The sequence below is a fragment of the Acomys minous genome (genome assembly GCF_964271855.1).
Source record: "Acomys minous genome assembly, chromosome: 4".
NCBI lineage: Eukaryota > Metazoa > Chordata > Mammalia > Rodentia > Muridae > Acomys > Acomys minous.
In genome coordinates this window covers 126,828,452-126,846,880 of record NC_140486.1, presented here as the reverse complement: position 1 = coordinate 126,846,880, position 18,429 = coordinate 126,828,452, and the positions used below count along the sequence as shown (strand labels likewise).

Here is an 18,429-nt window from a genome sequence, read left to right as displayed (position 1 = left end):
TTTGTAAATGTGGGGATTTGGTCTGTAATTGAAAATTGAGTTCATATTGTTTGGAGAAAAAGACACACAGGAGGTGAGGGAGTAGATTGCGGGGAGTGTCTTGGGGGGCGCACCTGTCTTCCCTGGGTGTCCCCTGTCTCTTTCTCTGATCCTCTCTGCATTGGCATGAACTGCCCTGCTCTGTCCCACTCTGCCCTGCACACCTGCACACACATGGATGAGCACAGGCAAGCTCCTGCACTCTTAATGTGTTGGGAATTTAACCGCAGTGGCGAGGACGGACAACGATGTCAATTCAATCAAAACGTCAGATCTTTTGTGTCTTGAATATCCACCCTTCAGAAAGGCGGACATGAGGCTCGGGGAGCAGGCCCGCGGCTGTATTTCTTTCTTTCTTTCTTTTTTTTTAAAGATTTATTTATTATATACATAGTGCTCTGTCTTCATGCACACCTGCAGGCCAGAAGAGGGCACCAGATCACATTATAGATGGTTGTGAGCTGCCATGTGGTTGCTGGGAATTGAACTCAGGACCTCTGGACGAGCAGTCGGTGCTCTTACCCCCTGAGCCATCGCTCCAGCCCCAGTGGCTGTATTTCTTGCTGTGTGAGTATCAGTGTTTCCCACTCTGGAGCAGGTGGGACCCGGGAGAATGGAGCTCATAAAGGAGGCAGACCAAGGTCTCACACAACAGCCATCTTTACTTAGAACGTCAGACTATCTGTACTCGGAAGGTTAAGAGGAGCCACGTGAGTAAAGTGTGCAGTCACAAGGACAAGCCACAGATGACAAGAAAATGCTTCTCCATAGGGTCATATAAACAAACAAGGATAGCCAGTTGTAGTGCTGCTGTTACACTGTCTCCTACACCTGGGAGGGGCAGGAAACCACATTCCAAGAACAATTCCCTGTTCTGAAGGAAATTAGGTAAGAAGACGTTTGCCTTGTTTTCTTTGTGTTTTCTCAGCAGCACTTAGGATTCTCCTCACAAGGGGGCTGGAGAGATGGCTCAGAGGTTAAGAGCACTGTTTGCTCCTCCAAAGGTCCCGAGTTCCATTTCCAGCAACCATAAGGTGGCTCACAACCATCTATAATGAGATCTAGTGTCCTCTTCCAGCCTGAGGGCAGAGTATTGTATAAATAATAATTAATAAATCTTTTTTTTAAAAGTGCCTTCTTGGACCTATGTAGTGAGTTCCAGGATAGCCAGCAATACACATTGAGGTCCTGCCTAAAATTTTTTTAAAATATAGAATTAAAAAAAATCTTTTATTTATGTGTAGGCATGTGCCTGAGTGTACATGTGTGTACTGCACACTCTCAGAGGTGAGAGGAGGGCATCAGGTCCGAGCCTGGGTCTTGTGCAAGAGCGGTGAATACTCCAACTGTGGAGCCAACTCTCCAGGCTCTTAGGGCACTTTCGAGCCCACTTCACTCTGGTTGACTCTCTTCCTTGTGCTCCCCCAATCTTCCCATCGTTACCGTCTGTTCTCAGCATCTTCTTTCCACCTACGTGTTCTACTGTCGTCCCCCCCACCCCCCCAGTTTCTGCTTCCTAAAGCTCCCCGCATTGCTCCTTTTCTAGTTTCATAACCTAGAAACCGCACCAACCACACGGAGAACGTAACAGCTAGGCATATGACAGACACTGCGGTCTGCTTGTCTTTCTGGGCCCAGATTACTCACTTATATATTTTATTTATCCATTCACTACTGTGCAAATTCTACCGTTTGAGTTTGTGGCTGAGTAAATTCCCATTGTTATTTCTGAGCCACATTCTGAGTGCTGGGGTTGCGTTTCATCCCTTCCTGCAGTTCTTTGAGTATTATACCCTAGCCGTTTTGGCGGGAAGCCCACTGTTGTAGCCTGCTGGCGAGCTGGACAGGAAAGGCAGAGACTTTGCTGTCTATGCCCGAGGCACACAGCCCGTCACCGAGCAGCCCTGGCAAACTTCTGTCACTTTAGCTTCAAGACTGTCTCCATCTCTCATAGGAGGGAAAAACCTCCTCAGTTCCTCATAGCTGGACAACAATGGGCAATCCTCGCCTGCCCAAGTGAAGACGGCTCCCTGTGGAGTCACTGTCACATCTGAGGATGCACTTGGCCCCTCAGGATGACACAGCTCTAGTCAGGCAGTGAATGTTTGCTGAAGGAGAAGAGGGAAGAGATGCTCCAAGCTGCCACACAACTGCTGTCAGATGGCCCTTTACACAAAAGGCAGGGACGGAGGGGGAGTTGTAGGGAAGGGCCAGGACCTGTCACGAGCAGCGAAAGGCTGGCCGAAGTTATTTAAGAGTTGTTGCAGACCTGCTGTCTTCTGTGGTGGACCAGCCATTGCTCTGGGACCTCACGGTGTGTCGCAGACAACCCATGGAGGGTTCAGAGTTCGATATGCGTCCCCTGCTTGTTACTCCTTAGTGCACCTAGGCTCTCCTCGGTCTCTGTCACACCCTCCTTAGTGCACTCAGGCTCTCCAAAGTCTCTGTCACACCCTCCTTAGTGCACCCAGGCTCGCCTCTCTAGTGAGCAGGAGGACTCCCCTAAGAAAGGGTACCTGGTTTCAGTTGTTCTCGCTCTGCCTGAGGGATTCCAAAGTCTGTCTGCCTCTCTCAGCTGAGATCATGCAAACTCAGAGAGCGTTTGGCTGCCCACTCCCTGTGGCCCAGGGCTGAGCAGGAAGATTTCCTTGATGGTGGGGCTGGAACTTCCCGGCTGGTTGTTCTCTGTTCTTGCTGTGGTCTCCTATCTGGGCTCCCCGGGACCTTCTGCTAGGGATTCTGAGAGTGCTAGGTACCTTGGATATCCGGCCACGCAGGGACTGCTCAGGGGGCTCTCCCTGGGCATCTTTCCATCCCTGGGCATCTTTCCAGCTACCAGAACCTCCTGCTACTCTATGGTTTCTAAACATTTTTCACAGTTACCCCAAAGTTCCCTGGGACTTACTTGACTCTGGAGGACAAGGAGTAAATATTTTTTTCTTTTAATTCCTCTAACCACATTAATATAGGCTCTTAGACACGTTATTGAACATATGTGCGTGATTATATATGTGTGAACGTGCACATCAGTGTGTCAGCCTGGGAATAGTCTTCACTTCCTTGAGGCAAGGTCTCTCTCACTTGTCTGGAGCAATCCCCACTGTCCTTTCTGTCCTTCGTGATACTGTCCCTTACTCAGTCCTGTAGCAGCTGGCTTGAAGGATCCCCTCCTGCCAAATCACCTCCATTCCCCCAAGGAGGACTCTGCCTCTTGGTGCCAACCCCACTACTCCTGAGCTCTCTCCCCTGGGCCCTGCAGCCTTTCCTCTTAGCCCATCTGCATACGTTTCTCTCACCTGCTGGCCCACAGAAGCACTCGTTAATAAGGACACACAGCCACCACACTTGCCTAGGGCCCAAAGATGGCAACAGCAAACAAGAAAGGAACACTCATCAACAAGAACAGGAACAGCACGAACAAGAAACACCTCAAATGTTGTCACTCCAGATGCTGGATCCCAGTGCAAAACCACAAACACGATCAGCCAAGACACCATGCCGCCATCATAACCCAGCAACCTTACTGCAGTAGGCCTTCACAAATGAGGCACAGCTGAGCCAGAAGACAAGGACTTCAAAGCAGCAATTACAAATATTTAAGCCTTTAAGAGGTTATGAATAAATTGCTTAATGAAGACCATGAAAATGCAAACGGTTGAATAAAATATAAAAACAAATTAAGTCATGAAAGTAGTAATAAAATCTCAAAAGAAAACACACACAACTCCTCCCTCCCCCCGGAAATGAAAGCGTTAGGATATTAAACAAAAACCACAGAGGTAAGCCTCATAAACAGATTATAAGAGATGGAAGAAAGAATCTCAGGTTTTGCTGGGCGTGGTGGCGCACACCTTTAATCCCAGCACTTGGGAGGCAGAGGCAGGCGGATCGCTGTGAGTTAGAGGCCAGCCTGGTCTACAAAGCGAGACCAGGACAGCCAAGGCTACACAGAGAGACCCTGTCTCAAAAAACAAACAAACAAACAAAAAACAAAGAATCCCAGATTTTGAAGACAAGGTACAAGAAATTAATATTTCAGCCAAAGAAAATGTTAAATCTAAACATATCCAGGAAATCTGGGGCATTATGAAAAGACAAATACACAGAGAATAGGGATAGAGAATGTAGAAGAAACCCAAGTCAAAGATACAGATTTTTTTTCTGTTTTCTGTTTTGTTTTTTGAGACAGGGTCTCTCTGTGTAGCCCTGGCTGTCCTGGACTAGCTTTGTAGACCAGGATGGCCTTGAACTCACAGAGATTCACCTGCCTCTGCCTCCCGAGAGCTGGGGTTAAAGGCGTGCACCACCACGCCCGGCATACAGAAAATATTTTTAACAAAACCACAGAAGAGGTGCCTATTAAGGTGTGAGAAGCCTGAGGAACACCAAATAGGACTATAAAAGAAATTCCCATGGCAGACAATAACTAAAACACTAAATATACAGAATGAAGAAAATATATTAAGAGCTGTAAGGGAAAAGGATCTATTGTCATTTAAAGGTAGACCCATTAGAATAACACCTGGCTTCTCAGTAGAGACTCTAAGAGCCAGAAGGGCCTGGAGAAACTCTCAGAGACTACAGATACCAGCTAAGATGATATCAGCAAAACTATCACAGTTGAGGGAGAAATAAAAACATTCCTCAATAAAGACAAATGCCAGCAATTTAGATCAACAAATTTAGGGCCTGGAGAGATGGCTCAATGGTTAAGAGCACTGCCTGCTCTTCAAGAGGTCCTGAGTTCAATTCCCAGCAACCACATGGAGGCTCACAACCAACTATAATAAGATCTGGTGCCCTCTTCTGGCCTGCAGGTATACATGCAGATAGAGCACTCATAGACATAAAATAAATACATAAATCTTAAAAAAACCCCAACAAATTTAGCTCTAGAAGGCACTAGAAGGAAAAAACTCAAAACTGAAGAATTTAACTACATTCAAGAAGACACAGGGATAAATAATCCCAGACCAGCAAACCAAAGGAGGGGAAAGCCCATGTTGCAGGATATTTAATCACACTGTGAATCCAGAGATTGTGTTGTTTACTGGGAAAACTTGTTTCTAGTTGTGGTGTGGCTCAGCCTTGGCACACACCTTTAATCCAAGAGCTTTCTGCTTGAATATTGTAAACAAGATTCAACCATGGGCCAAGAGGCTGAGCAAACAACCAGCAGAAAGGGAGTGAACATAGGGGGATAAAAAAGAGAGAAAGAGGAAGTCAGGAGGACAGATAGAGAAGTAGAAGGGAGTAGAAGGGAATGCACAGGAAGTAGAAGAAAATGCACAGGAAGTAGAAGGGAATGCACAGGAAGTAGAAGGGAAATAGTCTTTCAGTTTGAGGTTTTGTTTTTGTTTTTGTTTTTGTTTTTGTTTTTTGGATGTCAGCTGAGGAAGAAGGTCAGCTGGGTGCTTTCTCTGCCTCTCTGAGCTAGCAGGATTTCACCCCAGCATCTGGCTCCAGAGTCTTTATTGGTAAAATTGAGCAGTTGGATTTTGTTAAAAATAAGCCCACATCATACAAACAAAATAACAGGAAACAATAAATGCTGCTCATTTATAACTTTTAATTTTCATGCTTTCAACCCCCCAATAAAATAACAGACTAACAGGATTTGATTAGAAAGTAGGATTTATTTTTGTCCTGTGTTCAAGAAACATACTTCATCATTGAAGATGGACATCAACTTGGGGTAAAGGGATGGAAAAACTATTTCAAGCAAAGGGACCCAGAAAGCAAGCAGGTGTAGCCATTTTAATACCTGACAAAATAGATTTCAAGACTAATCAGAAGACACAGGGAGGACACTGCATAATCATCAAAGGAAAAATCCACTAAGAGGATAGTGGGATTCTAAACTTATTTTTTAAAAAAATTATTGACTTTTAAACATTTCTTTATTCACAAATTCATCCTGATTGTAGCCCCAATATATATATATATATATATATATATATATATATATATATATATTTTTTTTTTTTTTTTTTATTTATTTATTTATTTATTTTTTTATTTTTGAGACAGAGTTTCTCTGTAGATCCTTGGCTGTCCTAGAACTCACTTTATAGACCTCAAACTCAAGTGATCCACCTACCTCTGCCTCCCAAGTGCTGATCTAAACATTTTTTTGCACCAAACACAGGGGCACCCAACTTCATAAAAGAAACAGCCCTTCAGCTGTGGAAGTTCTTGTGGTGGTTCCTGGGGAATCTGGGAATAGATCTACCTCAAGATCCAGCTGTCCCACTCTTGGGCACATACCCAAAGGACTATCTACGTCGGGCTGTGGAGACACTTGCTCATCGCTATTCTATTCATAATAGCCAGAAATGGAAAATAGCCTACGTGACCATCAAACGATGACTGGACAAGGAAGCAGTGGTGCATTTATACACTGAAATGTAAAGCAGCTGTTAAGAAAAATGAGACTGTGAAGCTCAGAGGTTAGTGGATGGAGCTAGGAATAAACAACATGAGTAGGATAGCCTAGGCCCCAAAATACAAATATTGAGGGGTTAGACTTGGCTGTTAGACTTTAGGTCTTCAACATGTACGCAAGACTCGTGTTAACCATAACAGTTAGGAGTCTAGTAAGGGTCTAGGTGGGAGGAGAGGATTTCCCGAGGAAGCTGAGCTCAAATACATTGTCATGGAGAAGACAAAGTGGGAAACTGGAATAGGAGAACTGATCAGGGAGGGAGCAGGAGGGAAGGAGGAAAGGTGAAGATACAGGAGAGGAAAACTAATTACCAAGGGCCATTGGAACGGCCATAGGCAAACCTGGTCCTGTAGAAGCTTCCTAAAGCCACCCATGCATAAAAAGTGGAGTCACCAAACTAACAGGGGAGACAATGCCCCGACCAAACATCCTTCGCCCAGGGCCAGGAAGCCAGGAATGGGTTATGTCTTGTGGCGTCACTGGCTTCCAAACTTCACAGGTGACTGCCAAGGCTGTTGGTTGCTCCCCAGCACCTGATGGTGAGTGCCGAAGACAGCTCATATGTCAAAGGACATGGGAAAGTGAAGTTGGTGCCTGACTAGAACTCCACCCCCCTGACTAGCGTGCATGGTGCTGGAGGATAAATCAGTATCTCCCAGCTACTGCCCCTACAACATACGACAGCAACTTGCCTACAAGTATGCTAATTTAATAGTGGCACGGATGTTCTGGGAGTAACCAACCACCCTTTGAGTGGATTTAAGGCCACTTAATGAGATTGAATCTATACCCAATCCTGCTAGAGTGGCTAAGAACTGGGGACTTAGATAGATCATAGGCCTCGGAGGGGGAGGGGAGACACCTAATTCTCTAATCCTACTATTTTTCTAAAAGAACACAGCAATAAAATTACTCCTACTGGGTGATCTGCTGTAGTCATAGCTAAGAGCTTCGCCTAACCATCATCAGAGACATTTCTTCTTGTAGGAGATGAGACACATAGACCCGCTTCCGGACAAATGTGCAGAGAGTGAGAGACTTCGTAGCCCTCAGGATGAAATGATATGCCTTCATCAACGCCCTCAGCTCGACGCTCAGGGACTATTCAGAAGCAGAGGTGGAATACTGTAAGAGCCAGATGTGACGGCGGGCGACCCCAAGGAAACTGTCGTGGCATACAACAGAACAAATGCACATACGAATTCACAGGGCCCCCGAGGCAGCAGCTTCAAGCTGCACTGTACAAGTTTAAGCCAGGTGAGGGTCCGGCACAGAGAGCGGGAAGTGAACATAGGCCCCTATCCTTGCTGAGAAGCTATCTGCAACTGGTACTCACCGGTGAAGAGAAATCACCTTTCTCCCGTGGAATCATTCTGGGTATGTTAACCCCACTTCAGGGCAGACCATGGGCTCAAAATCAGCTGGTCAACCCAAAGCCAGCAGCACTTCTATAGCTCTTTTAGCTCATCGTGCTTTGTTTGGGCATTTTGTGTTTAATGGTCTTTTGCTTGTTTATTCTGGTTTCTGTTTTTGTAGGTGTTTGTGCATTTCTTTTCCTTTCTTTCTTTCTTTCTTCTTCTTCTTCTTCTTCTTCTTCTTCTTCTTCTTCTTCTTCTTCTTCTTCTTCTTCTTCTTCTTCTTCTTCTTCTTCTTCTTCTTCTTTCTTCTTTGTTTTTAAAGAGAAAGAGAGAAAACAACGTACCATTGAGTGGTGGGGAGTTGGGGAGGATCTGGGAGGAAGTTGGGGAGGGAAAAACATGATCAGAATATATTGTATGAAATATATTTTCAACAAAAAACTATGACCCCCTATCATCCCTCCCAAGAGAGAAAATAGAAAAGACTTATTTGATACCTCAGTTTCCATCATGGCTCTTGTCCTTGAAGTGCCCAATTATTTTTAGGGAATTTGCATCATAGGAAGATGTATGTACTCTGGCTTTCTACGTAACTAGAAATATTTTTTTCCCCCTCAATTCTTCCAGTTGTGAGCGTTTGTAAAAACACAGTCTCTCCTCTAGAAGGCACAGGACTTTGATAACCTTAGAGGGTGTTTTTACGACATTGAATTTAAACTCGCCCCCTTGTGGTTACTTTGCATCAAAACACCCTGGCTGCTTTGGCATCTAACCGCCGGCTGCCTCTGGCTCTCTACAGAAAGAAATTTGCTAATAGGAACTTCTTTCTTTTTGAACTTCTTTCAAAGCTAGCTTGTCTGAGAGAGTCTTAGACGCGGAAGGAAACATTAACTGCTGCCAAGCCACGTGTGCGGCTGCTGGCAGGCGACACAGTACGCAAGGTGGCCACGTGGAGTCGTAGCTGTGTGCTTTCATTTATTGTTTAAAAACAGAACACACGTGGGGTGGGCGTGGGGTGGGGGAAGGGCTGGTGGAATTGTACTTTGAGCTTGTGATTGGCTAAACCCTTCTCACGAGAGACAGTGAAAGTTCAACCCTCAGACTCCGAGACCTACTTGCATAGCGTCCTTAGCAACCAGCTGGGTTCCGGAGCAGCCTGGAGCGCAGGGGTGAGTAATTGTAACTCCTATTGCTGGTCGCTTGGTAATTCAGATTACTGTCCCGCCCTTTGGCAAACCAGACCACAAAAGACCCACATGGACTCAGGAGCCCAAAGCCCTGGGTATTTGAAGAGACTTCTAGTCTTTGGGGACTCCTGGCCAATCTAGCACCCTTACCGCATCAGACTCCTAACTGAGAGTCTGTGCCCTGCAGTTTCTGCCTGGTAGCTTGCTAGATACGGTGGTGTTTCCGGGAGAGTGTAGAGGCGGGCATCTTTGGTAACGGATCCAGAGCCTCTCGGGTTGCTTGGCTGAGCAGTCTTCACGTTCTCTGGCAGTTGGTCAACTTCTTTTTCCTCCCCCTCCTCCCTCTCCCCACCACCGCCTCATTGGCTTTTTTCTTGCACCCATACACTTTTGGATTTCCAAAGAGAAAATTCTAATGCGAAGATTAGTGCGCATAAAGGTCAAGGGGGGATAGATTAAACCAAAACCAAACCAAACCAAAATCCAAGCAACTTTGAAAATAAAGCCAGAGTCATCAACCAGGAAGCATTTCTAGGAGCAGGTGAGAGAGTGGTAAAAAGTCTGTCACCAAAGTCCTTCTGACCGACGCTGTCACCTCTGTGGTCTTTGGCCAACTCTCCTGTCACTCTCATAGTTTACACCTGGTGTTCCCTAATGCAAGATACATTTTCAAAGGCGTGGGCTAATTTTCATATGATCTAGTTCTCAGAATCTGCCTTTTAAGTCATATATTCCAAAGCTTGTTTTAATTGAAGCTTTAAGAGGTAGCCCAGAGATTAATAATAAATTACCCTATTAGAAAGAAAAAAATACACATCTAGGCCAGGTTGCAGATAAGCCGCCAAGCAACCAGTCATTTTACTGGAGCTATTTCCATATGAGCAATGCCTCGGGAACGTTTTGATCCCACACAACTCTTTAGCTTCAAGGTGAGTGCTAGATTTTTGCTGATAACTATAGGACATTTTCCAAAATGCCTCATCCATGTAATTCCAGGAAGTAGTGTTCTAAAGAGTTCTTGCTAATAAATTCAGAGAAAATTACACATCACATTGTCTGTCACTCAAGGAGATTCATTGTGTATGCACACATAGTAATAAACTCTTAAATCTTAGAGCATGACAATCTATATGAATGTGCTCAGTCCAGTGTTTTAACTTATTTAATCACATAGATTTTTGAATAATTTTCAGTGTAAGAGGTTGTATTCCACACTGCAATTTTTGGGAATTACTGTTTTAAACTAACTATACTGCTGTTTCTTCTTCTTCTTCTTCTTCTTCTTCTTCTTCTTCTTCTTCTTCTTCTTCTTCTTCTTCTTCTTCTTCTTCTTCTTCTTTCTCCTCCTCTCCCTCCTCCTCTTCTTCTTCTTCCTCTTCCACCTCCTCCTCCTCCTCTTCTTTTTAAAGATTGATTTGTTATTTGTAGACAATGCTCTGCCTACATGTACACCTGCAGGCCAGAAGAGGGCACCAGATCTCATTATAAATGATTGTGAGGCACTATGTGGTTGCTGGGAATTGAACTCAGGACCTCTGGAAGAGCAGCCAGTGCTCTTAACCTCTGAGCCGGCTCTTCCTCTCGTTTTGCCCTCACTACTTTGTATTGCATTTCAGCAGTAACGCAAGCTGCTGGCTACCCCCATGATTACTGTTTAGGACTACCGCTTCCTCCTGTAACATGGATGCAGGATTCTAATACCACAGCATCTAGCATCTCTCAGCGGCTCTGTAGCTATTTGAATAACTAAAATTAATCATCAGTTTTTTCCCTTTTATAATACCTGTCTATAGAGGACCAGTTAGCTGTTTTTAATAGCAGCTCCCTGAGCTGCAGTGGCCATTAGGTGATGATAGATGTTTTCTGCATGGAAGAAGTGTGCACTGAAGACTGGCTGCTTTGGGTGGTTCAGGGAACAGGGATTTGAGATCAAATCAGATTCTTCATCTGTGAATTTTAAATAGAAATCCCAGGTGAAGAGCAGCGTTTGGGGTCTGGGAATAGGAAGGCGTTCTAAGTATTTGTCTACCAGCTAGGGTGTCCAAATCAATCTGAAAAATAAATCTAGATCTGAGGAGAAGTCAGACTGGAGGTAGAGGCCTGAGGCTCATTGGTCTGTAGCGCACTCCACAGCATAAGGCTACATTTGTGTCAACTCCAGAGAGATTGACTGTGGAGAAAAATGTACGCTGGCCACAGGTTGATGTGAGTGTGTAAATTCAGTGTATATGAAAGCATTTCATGGGCTGTGAAGTACCACGAAGAGGTTATGATCACTAATTCTAGATGGTTTCCCAAAGAAATAGACTGAATTTGGTTTTCTGGAATCTAAGGAACAGCTTGGGACTGCATTTGATGAAACGCGCCCCCGTCCCCACCTTAACTCCGGTGGCTTTACGCGAACAGGGATTTGTTCGTTTAACAACAACATAAAAGTAGGTGTCTGGGAGCTTAGCTGTAGTTCACCCACCCCCTCAGTGTCCTCCGCGGCTGCGTTTCTGCTGGTCATTTTCATGTGTGCTTTTCACCTCACGGCCACTTCTAGACAGTGAGGCAACTTGTTTGGCATTCTTCTATCATTCAGGAAGGTAGAAGAAATAAAGAAGGCTCCATGGACTTATCAGAAAGGCAGACTTTTCCAAAATTTCCTATTCAGATTTAGAAATATACATGTATATACATATATGCATGTAACAACAATTAATAAAAGGGGGCCATGAATGTGAGGGTGAGTGGGGAGGGGAGGTGGGAGGGGTTTGAAGAGAGGAAGGGAAGGGAAATGATATAATTACGTTATAATCTCAAAAAGCCGAAGAAATAATTTACAAAAAGATTTAGAATAGAATAGAATAGAGAAAAACCAAAAGTCATGCCAAGAGCGCCGAGCCGAGGGCATTGCCTGCGTGCGTGCAGGGGGGCGGTGACAAAGCCGAGGGAGAGTGAGATTCAGAGTGCGGCCATGGTGCCTGCCACAGCGCAGGACAAAATATGTGCACGCTGAGAAGTAGGCAAACAGAGCTAACAGTCGGCTAAAAAACAGACTAAGGAATAGAAAACTATTGACCAAAATCTTTTAAGCATAGACCTAAAAATCCAGAACAAAATATTATTCAAATGAATTCAACAAGGTACAAGCAGAATTAATTTAGGGTCTGAGACTTCTACATCTGTTGGCTTATACAATACACAAAACAAACAAACGAAACAAAACCAAAACCAAAACCAAAAATCCAAACCCAAAACCCAAAGCAAGAAATGTAAGAAAATCCCACATCCCAGTCACCACAGCCTGTTTTTTGTTTGTTTGTTTGTTTTGTTTTTCTGTCTTCGTGTAGCCCTGGCTGTCCTGGACTCGATTTGTAGACCAGGCTGGCCTTGAACTCACAATGATCCGCCTGCCTCTGCCTCCCGAATGCTGGAAAATTCCCGCTGCTTTGTAGCTGCAGCTCACACTGGATTATAGCCACCAGTAAAATGATGATAGTCATAAACTAATGACACAGACTCTGTGAGGCTGTGTATGAAAGCATCTGTTTGGGCTTTGTGGATTCTCCACACTGTGGGCAGCCAGCCCTTGTAAGATGAAGGCACCCAAAGACCACGGAAGAGATTCCCTTCAGGAACAGAGCCCGCCTCTGCCCACACCGTTACTTTTCCAGTGGGACCTACTCAAAGCTCTGCAGTCTGAAGCTCACCACCAACACCCAGCTGAAGCTGTGGCTGCTGTTCCCCTCCAAGTTCATGGGAAGCCCAGCTCGCTAAGAAAGTCCTCGCCCCGAGCAGCCATGTCAGGAACACACCGATCATCACTGTTTTTCAGCACCCTACATTTTGGACAATTTGTTACACAGGTTAAATAAGTAATAATAGTAAAACACCAGGCTTTCTGTGAGTTTAACTAATTTTTTTCTAGAGGATTTTTGGGTGTTAAGACAAAGATTTCACTCCACAAGGTCTTGCATTTCTGCTCCACACTTCCTTGTCTTGTTCTAGTTTTGAGTTCTACCCCATCCTAGCGCAGTCCTTTGAGACACAACCCTCACCTTCCCCTGGTACAGGACGCCAGCTCTGTGGTCGTTGCCTCTTCCGGAGTTGCCTTTCCTAAGACATCTGGAACTATGATGAATGAAATGATCTTTATTTTCTTGTGTTAATTATTTTTTATTTAGATCTCCACTACATCAAACAGGTTTAAATGAACCCACATTTTTTTTAACAGAAAACTCCATTCTCCTTTTCTTCCAGACATTAACGCACAGAGGTGTATACCAATACACACACACACACACACAGACACACAGACACACACACACACACACACAAACAGATACCAACACACAACACATACATACACAGACACATTCTGACACACATACACACACCAACACACAACCACACCAACAGACACACATACCAATACACACACAGAGATACATACTAACACACATACACAGACACACTCTAACACACATATACACACCAACACACAATCATACCAACAGACACACATACTAACGCACACATACAGATACATACCAACACAGAAACACATACACACAGACATACTCTAACATACATACACACACCAACTCACAATCACACCAACAGACACACATACCAACACACACATGCACACACACACACCACACAAATACCCACACACATACCCCCCCACAGACACAACCCAACACTCACACCCTTCACCACACACATACACACACAGCCAACACCTCCCCAATACTCACACATACACATAGACACACTCTTCACAACCACACATACACACCCAAACACTCACACCCCTCACCCCCCATGTGCCAACACCCCTAATACTCACACATACACATAGACACACCCCTCACACCACACACTGTACACACACACTAATACCCACATGCATAACCACACATACGTATAGATGTACCCCAACACTCAGACATCTCTCTTCCCCCACCCCTCTCGGTTTGAAAGTTAAACTCAGTATTTCTCACGGCAGGCGATGTGGGTGGGCTGATGGAGTCATCTTGAGAGCACCAGTCCTGCTCATGAAGCACTCTCAGAATCTGGGGAAATGTGTGCTTCAGCTCTGGAGGCCGAATGCACCTCTGCACGACCTTGGACATTCTGACGGGCCGGTACTGCCATGCACTTGCGGATGTTGCCCAGCAGGTGGCGCTATGCCTGGTAGCCAGAGCCATTCTTGTAGCACATGTAGCTGCAGCATGGCTCCTGCAGCAGCTAAGCTCCTCATGAACAGAAGCTGGGGCCTGGCCTGGCCATTGCTGCTGGAATCCCATATATTTATGTTGAGCACAAGAGACCGCCTCGTGAAACTCTATTATCCTGACCTCGAGGAGGGTACTCATTCGATCAGAGTCTGTCTTCTTTATGGTGGCTTTGGGGAAAATGCCTTGTAACTTTACCAGGAATGACTGCTTCTACAACCCATTAGATTTTAATCTTCGAGACACCAGTAAATTGTTGCTTTGAGCATTATTTTTTAAAAGACAGAGTTGTAGCATATCCCTGGCAAATGCATAAATATGATTTTTATGACACGGACTTATCTATCCATGTCTCCACCTTATTTCCTTATTCTGTTTTAGTCTTTTATCTAGCTTTTGCCTATTTAAAATTTGATTTACTCCTGCATCTAGTTGTTTCTGGAACTCATCTTGAAAACTTTTATAAAGGACAAGGTGTCAGTGGTTGATCACGCATCCTCAGCGGGCTGGGTTATTAGACGGTATAACCCAGCAGGAGGCACAGAAACCCGTCCACCTGATGCAGTGTGGAACACATAAATGCAGTTGGAAGAAAGGTGGGCAAGATGTTAACTTGGCAAATCAGTGAATGTACCGGCAAGGCATACTAATAATAAGGGCAGGCACCAATATAAAAACTGAGCTTTGATGGAAAGAGGACATGAGCCACGAGCCGTTCTTCATCTTCCTCAAAGCTGAGCCTGAGTCAGCATCTCTCCATGTCGGCATGCCTAAGACCGTGGGGAACCGCTTTCCCGGAGCTCCTCCCCAATCCCAGCCGTGTCTCTGGCCACAGAGGGCAGTTTGCTAGTCTTTCAAACCCCCAATCCAAGTTACACGTTACATGCCTGATGCTGTGGCTGAGAGGCCGGCCTCTTGTTTTCACCCTCCAGAAAGAAGGCTCAGCATCACCCAGTAGAGAAAGAACACTGGTGTCCCGACACAAGTCAGGATGGCTAAAGGCGGCATTGCACCTCAGTTGTCACAGTAATGCCTTGGGGACATTCCCCAGGGAGGAAAAACAAAGAGCTATGGGAAGATATGGGACACTCTCATCAAAGGAACTAACTTTGTCTAATTTTGCTCTAGTCAAAACGGCATGGATGTAGGAAGAAGGGATCGTTTAATCGCTTTTGGTGGCAGGGAAAACTGGTACAGCCGCCAAAGATATGAGTGTGGAGGTTCCTCAAGAAGGCAGTTCTAAAAACAGAACCACCACACGATTCGGCCACACCACTTGTCCTGGCTAGTCTATGTCAGCTTGACACACAAGCCAGCGTTAGCTGAAAGGAGGGAGTCTCAGTAGAGAAAACACCTCCATAAGAGCCTAACCAGTGATTGACGGGGGAGGGCCCGCCCACGGTGGGCGGGGCCATGCCCAGCCTGGTGCTCCTGGGTTCTATAAGAAAGCAGGCCATGGGAAGCAAGCCAGTGAGCAGCACCCTCCATGGCCTCTGCCTCAGCTCCTGCCTCCAGGTTCCTGCCCTGCTTGAGTTCCTGTCCTGACTTCCTTCGAGGAAGAACAGCGACATGGAAGCATAAGCTGAATAAATCCTCTCCTCCCCAACTTGCTTTTTGGTCATGGTGTTTCGTTGTGGCAACAGAGACCCCGAGACACCACTCTCTGGCCTATAGCAAATGAACTCTATATCCAGCATCAGAGATCCCTGGTCACTTGTGTTCATTGCTGCTCTATTAATAACAGCCTGGAAATAAAAACACCCTGGATGCCCATCGGTTGTTTCACGCAGTTCAATCCTAAACAGTCCCTTTAAAACAACACCTCCTTTTAGTTAAAAGCGACAAACTAAACCACGTATCACTTGGTTCGCCCAGGTTGGTGGGTGAAGGGGCAGTTAAAGGGAGCCCTTCCTACGTCAGAACACACCTCAAAAACTGGCCTCAAAACAACTAGGTTGTGGTCAGATGGTAGGGAGGAGCTCCCCTTCTGTCAGAGGTCTAGGGGAGGGGAGTAGGGCAGAAGAGGAAGGGAGGGCGGGAACAAGGAGATACAAGAGAGGGGATAACATTCAGGATGTAATCTGAATAAATTATAATAAAAACCCAACTTATATCCAAATTTAATTGGGTCAGTGTCCTAGTTAGTTTCAGCTGTCAACTTGGCACAGCCTGAATTCATGTGAGAAGGGAGTCTCGGCTGACAGATTGTCTGTGTGGTCGAGGGTTGCTTTGATTATTGGTGGATGTAGGCGGAAACCAGGCCAATGTGGGTGGCGCCATCCCTAGGGCAGGTGGTCTTGGCTGCAGCAGAAAGCTTGCTTGCTCAGCAGGATCCTGTGAGGCAGTGAGTGTTCACGTTCCTCTGTTTTCTGCTCCAAGGCCTGATGGAGTTTCTGCCTTGACTGCCTCAACTGATGGACCATGTCTTATAAGTGGAGATAAACCCTGTCCCCTCCTAAGTCACAACAGAAATCAAACTAGACCAATCATTTTGCCAAGCAATTTGTTGTGTAGAACATTTTTTTCAAAGTACTAAAATGATCATCTGATAATCATTGGAGACTAATGGTTGGAGCTAACACAGACTGAGGCATACAGTTTAGTAGAGAGAGGGAAATGGAAATCAGTCACAGAGAGCTTGCCAAAGCCACTGTTACCCCGGGGATGCTGTGTGCATGCCCATGGCTGTGCTATCTGCAGAGTGGTGCCAAAGGCTTCACATTGAAAGGGAATTGAGTTCATGAAAACAGCCAAAGCACAAGCCCAGGCCAAGAAGAAAGACAAGCTGCAGCTGGGCAGAAAGAGTCTGCGTCCATCTTCCCTGTACAGTGTATTGCCTCGAATGGTCAGTTTCAGGAAAAACAAAAAAAGTTTGTAAACACACAAGGAATCAGGGAAATGCGACTTTTATATGGGGGCAGGGGAGAAATGGACAGGCTGTCAGCTTTAACAGCTCAGTCGTTAGGAGTTCATTATGCATTTTCAGAGAATTAACGGGAACCGTTAAAGAAATTAGGGAAGAATCAAGCATTTAGTAAAATGTAGAATATCAATAAAGATAGACATGCATACATCTCTCTCTCTCTCTCTCTCTCTCTCTCTCTCTCTCTCTCTCTCTCTCTCCCTCCGTTTCCCCTACCCCCCCATATAAAATAAATGAAAAATTTGGTGTTGAAAATCTAAAAACCAAAACTACAACAACAGCAACAACAACAAAAACTTTATTAGAAGCCGGGCACCTGACATCTCAGCATTCTGGGAGGCAGAGGAAGGCGGATCTCTCTGAGTTCAAAGCCAGCCTAGTCTCCAAAGTGAGTCAGGACAGCCAAGACTACACAGAGAAACCATGTCTCGAAAAACCCAAACCAAACCAACCCAACCAAAACTTTATTAGAAGTGTTAACAGTAAGATTGAGACTACCAGACTGTAGCGTCAGTGTAGACTGGTAGTGAGTGTACAGTCCAAAGAAGAGGAGGAAAACTGGGGCACCTTTCAGCATAGGTACATCTATCTAATGAGAATACAAAAACAAAAACAAAACAAACCCCAAACCCACAGATAAAAACACCCTAAACTTGCTCCCAAGTATCAGTCAGTTCTGAGGGATGGCTGCAGTGCAGTGCACACCGAGATATATTAGAGCGAACACGTTGGAAGGTGCAGTGCAGTGCAGTGCACACCGAGACGCATTAGAGTGAACACGTTGGAAGGTGCAGTGCAGTGCGGTGCACACTGAGACACATTAGAGCGAGCATGTTGGAAGGTGCAGTGCAGTGCGGTGCACACTGAGACACATTAGAGTGAACAAGTTGGAAGGTGCAGTGCGGTGCGGTGCACACCGAGACGCATTAGAGCGAACACGTTGGAAGGTGCAGTGCAGTGCGGTGCACACTGAGACACATTAGAGCGAACACGTTGGAAGGTGCAGTGCGGTGCGGTGCACACCGAGACACATTAGAGCGAACACGTTGGAAGGTGCAGTGCGGTGCGGTGCACACCGAGACACATTAGAGCGAACATGTTGGAAGGTGCAGTGCGGTGCGGTGCACACCGAGACACATTAGAGCGAACATGTTGGAAGGTGCAGTGCGGTGCGGTGCACACCGAGACACATTAGAGCGAACATGTTGGAAGGTGCAGTGCGGTGCGGTGCACACCGAGACACATTAGAGTG

The 18,429-nt window shown here is 45.6% G+C and overlaps 1 protein-coding gene across 3 annotated transcripts in view; it reads left to right on the top strand.

The window, feature by feature from the left end:
• Nucleotides 1-8,907: 8,907 nt before the first annotated feature.
• TMEM232 (transmembrane protein 232) overlaps nt 8,908-18,429 on the top strand; it is a 212,682-nt gene continuing 203,160 nt past the window's right edge. For all 3 annotated transcript variants that reach the window (XM_084778162.1, XM_084778164.1, XM_084778163.1), the window contains exon 1: nt 8,908-9,011. The gene's annotated coding sequence lies outside the window, so the exon portion shown is untranslated. The remainder of the gene's footprint in view (nt 9,012-18,429) is intronic.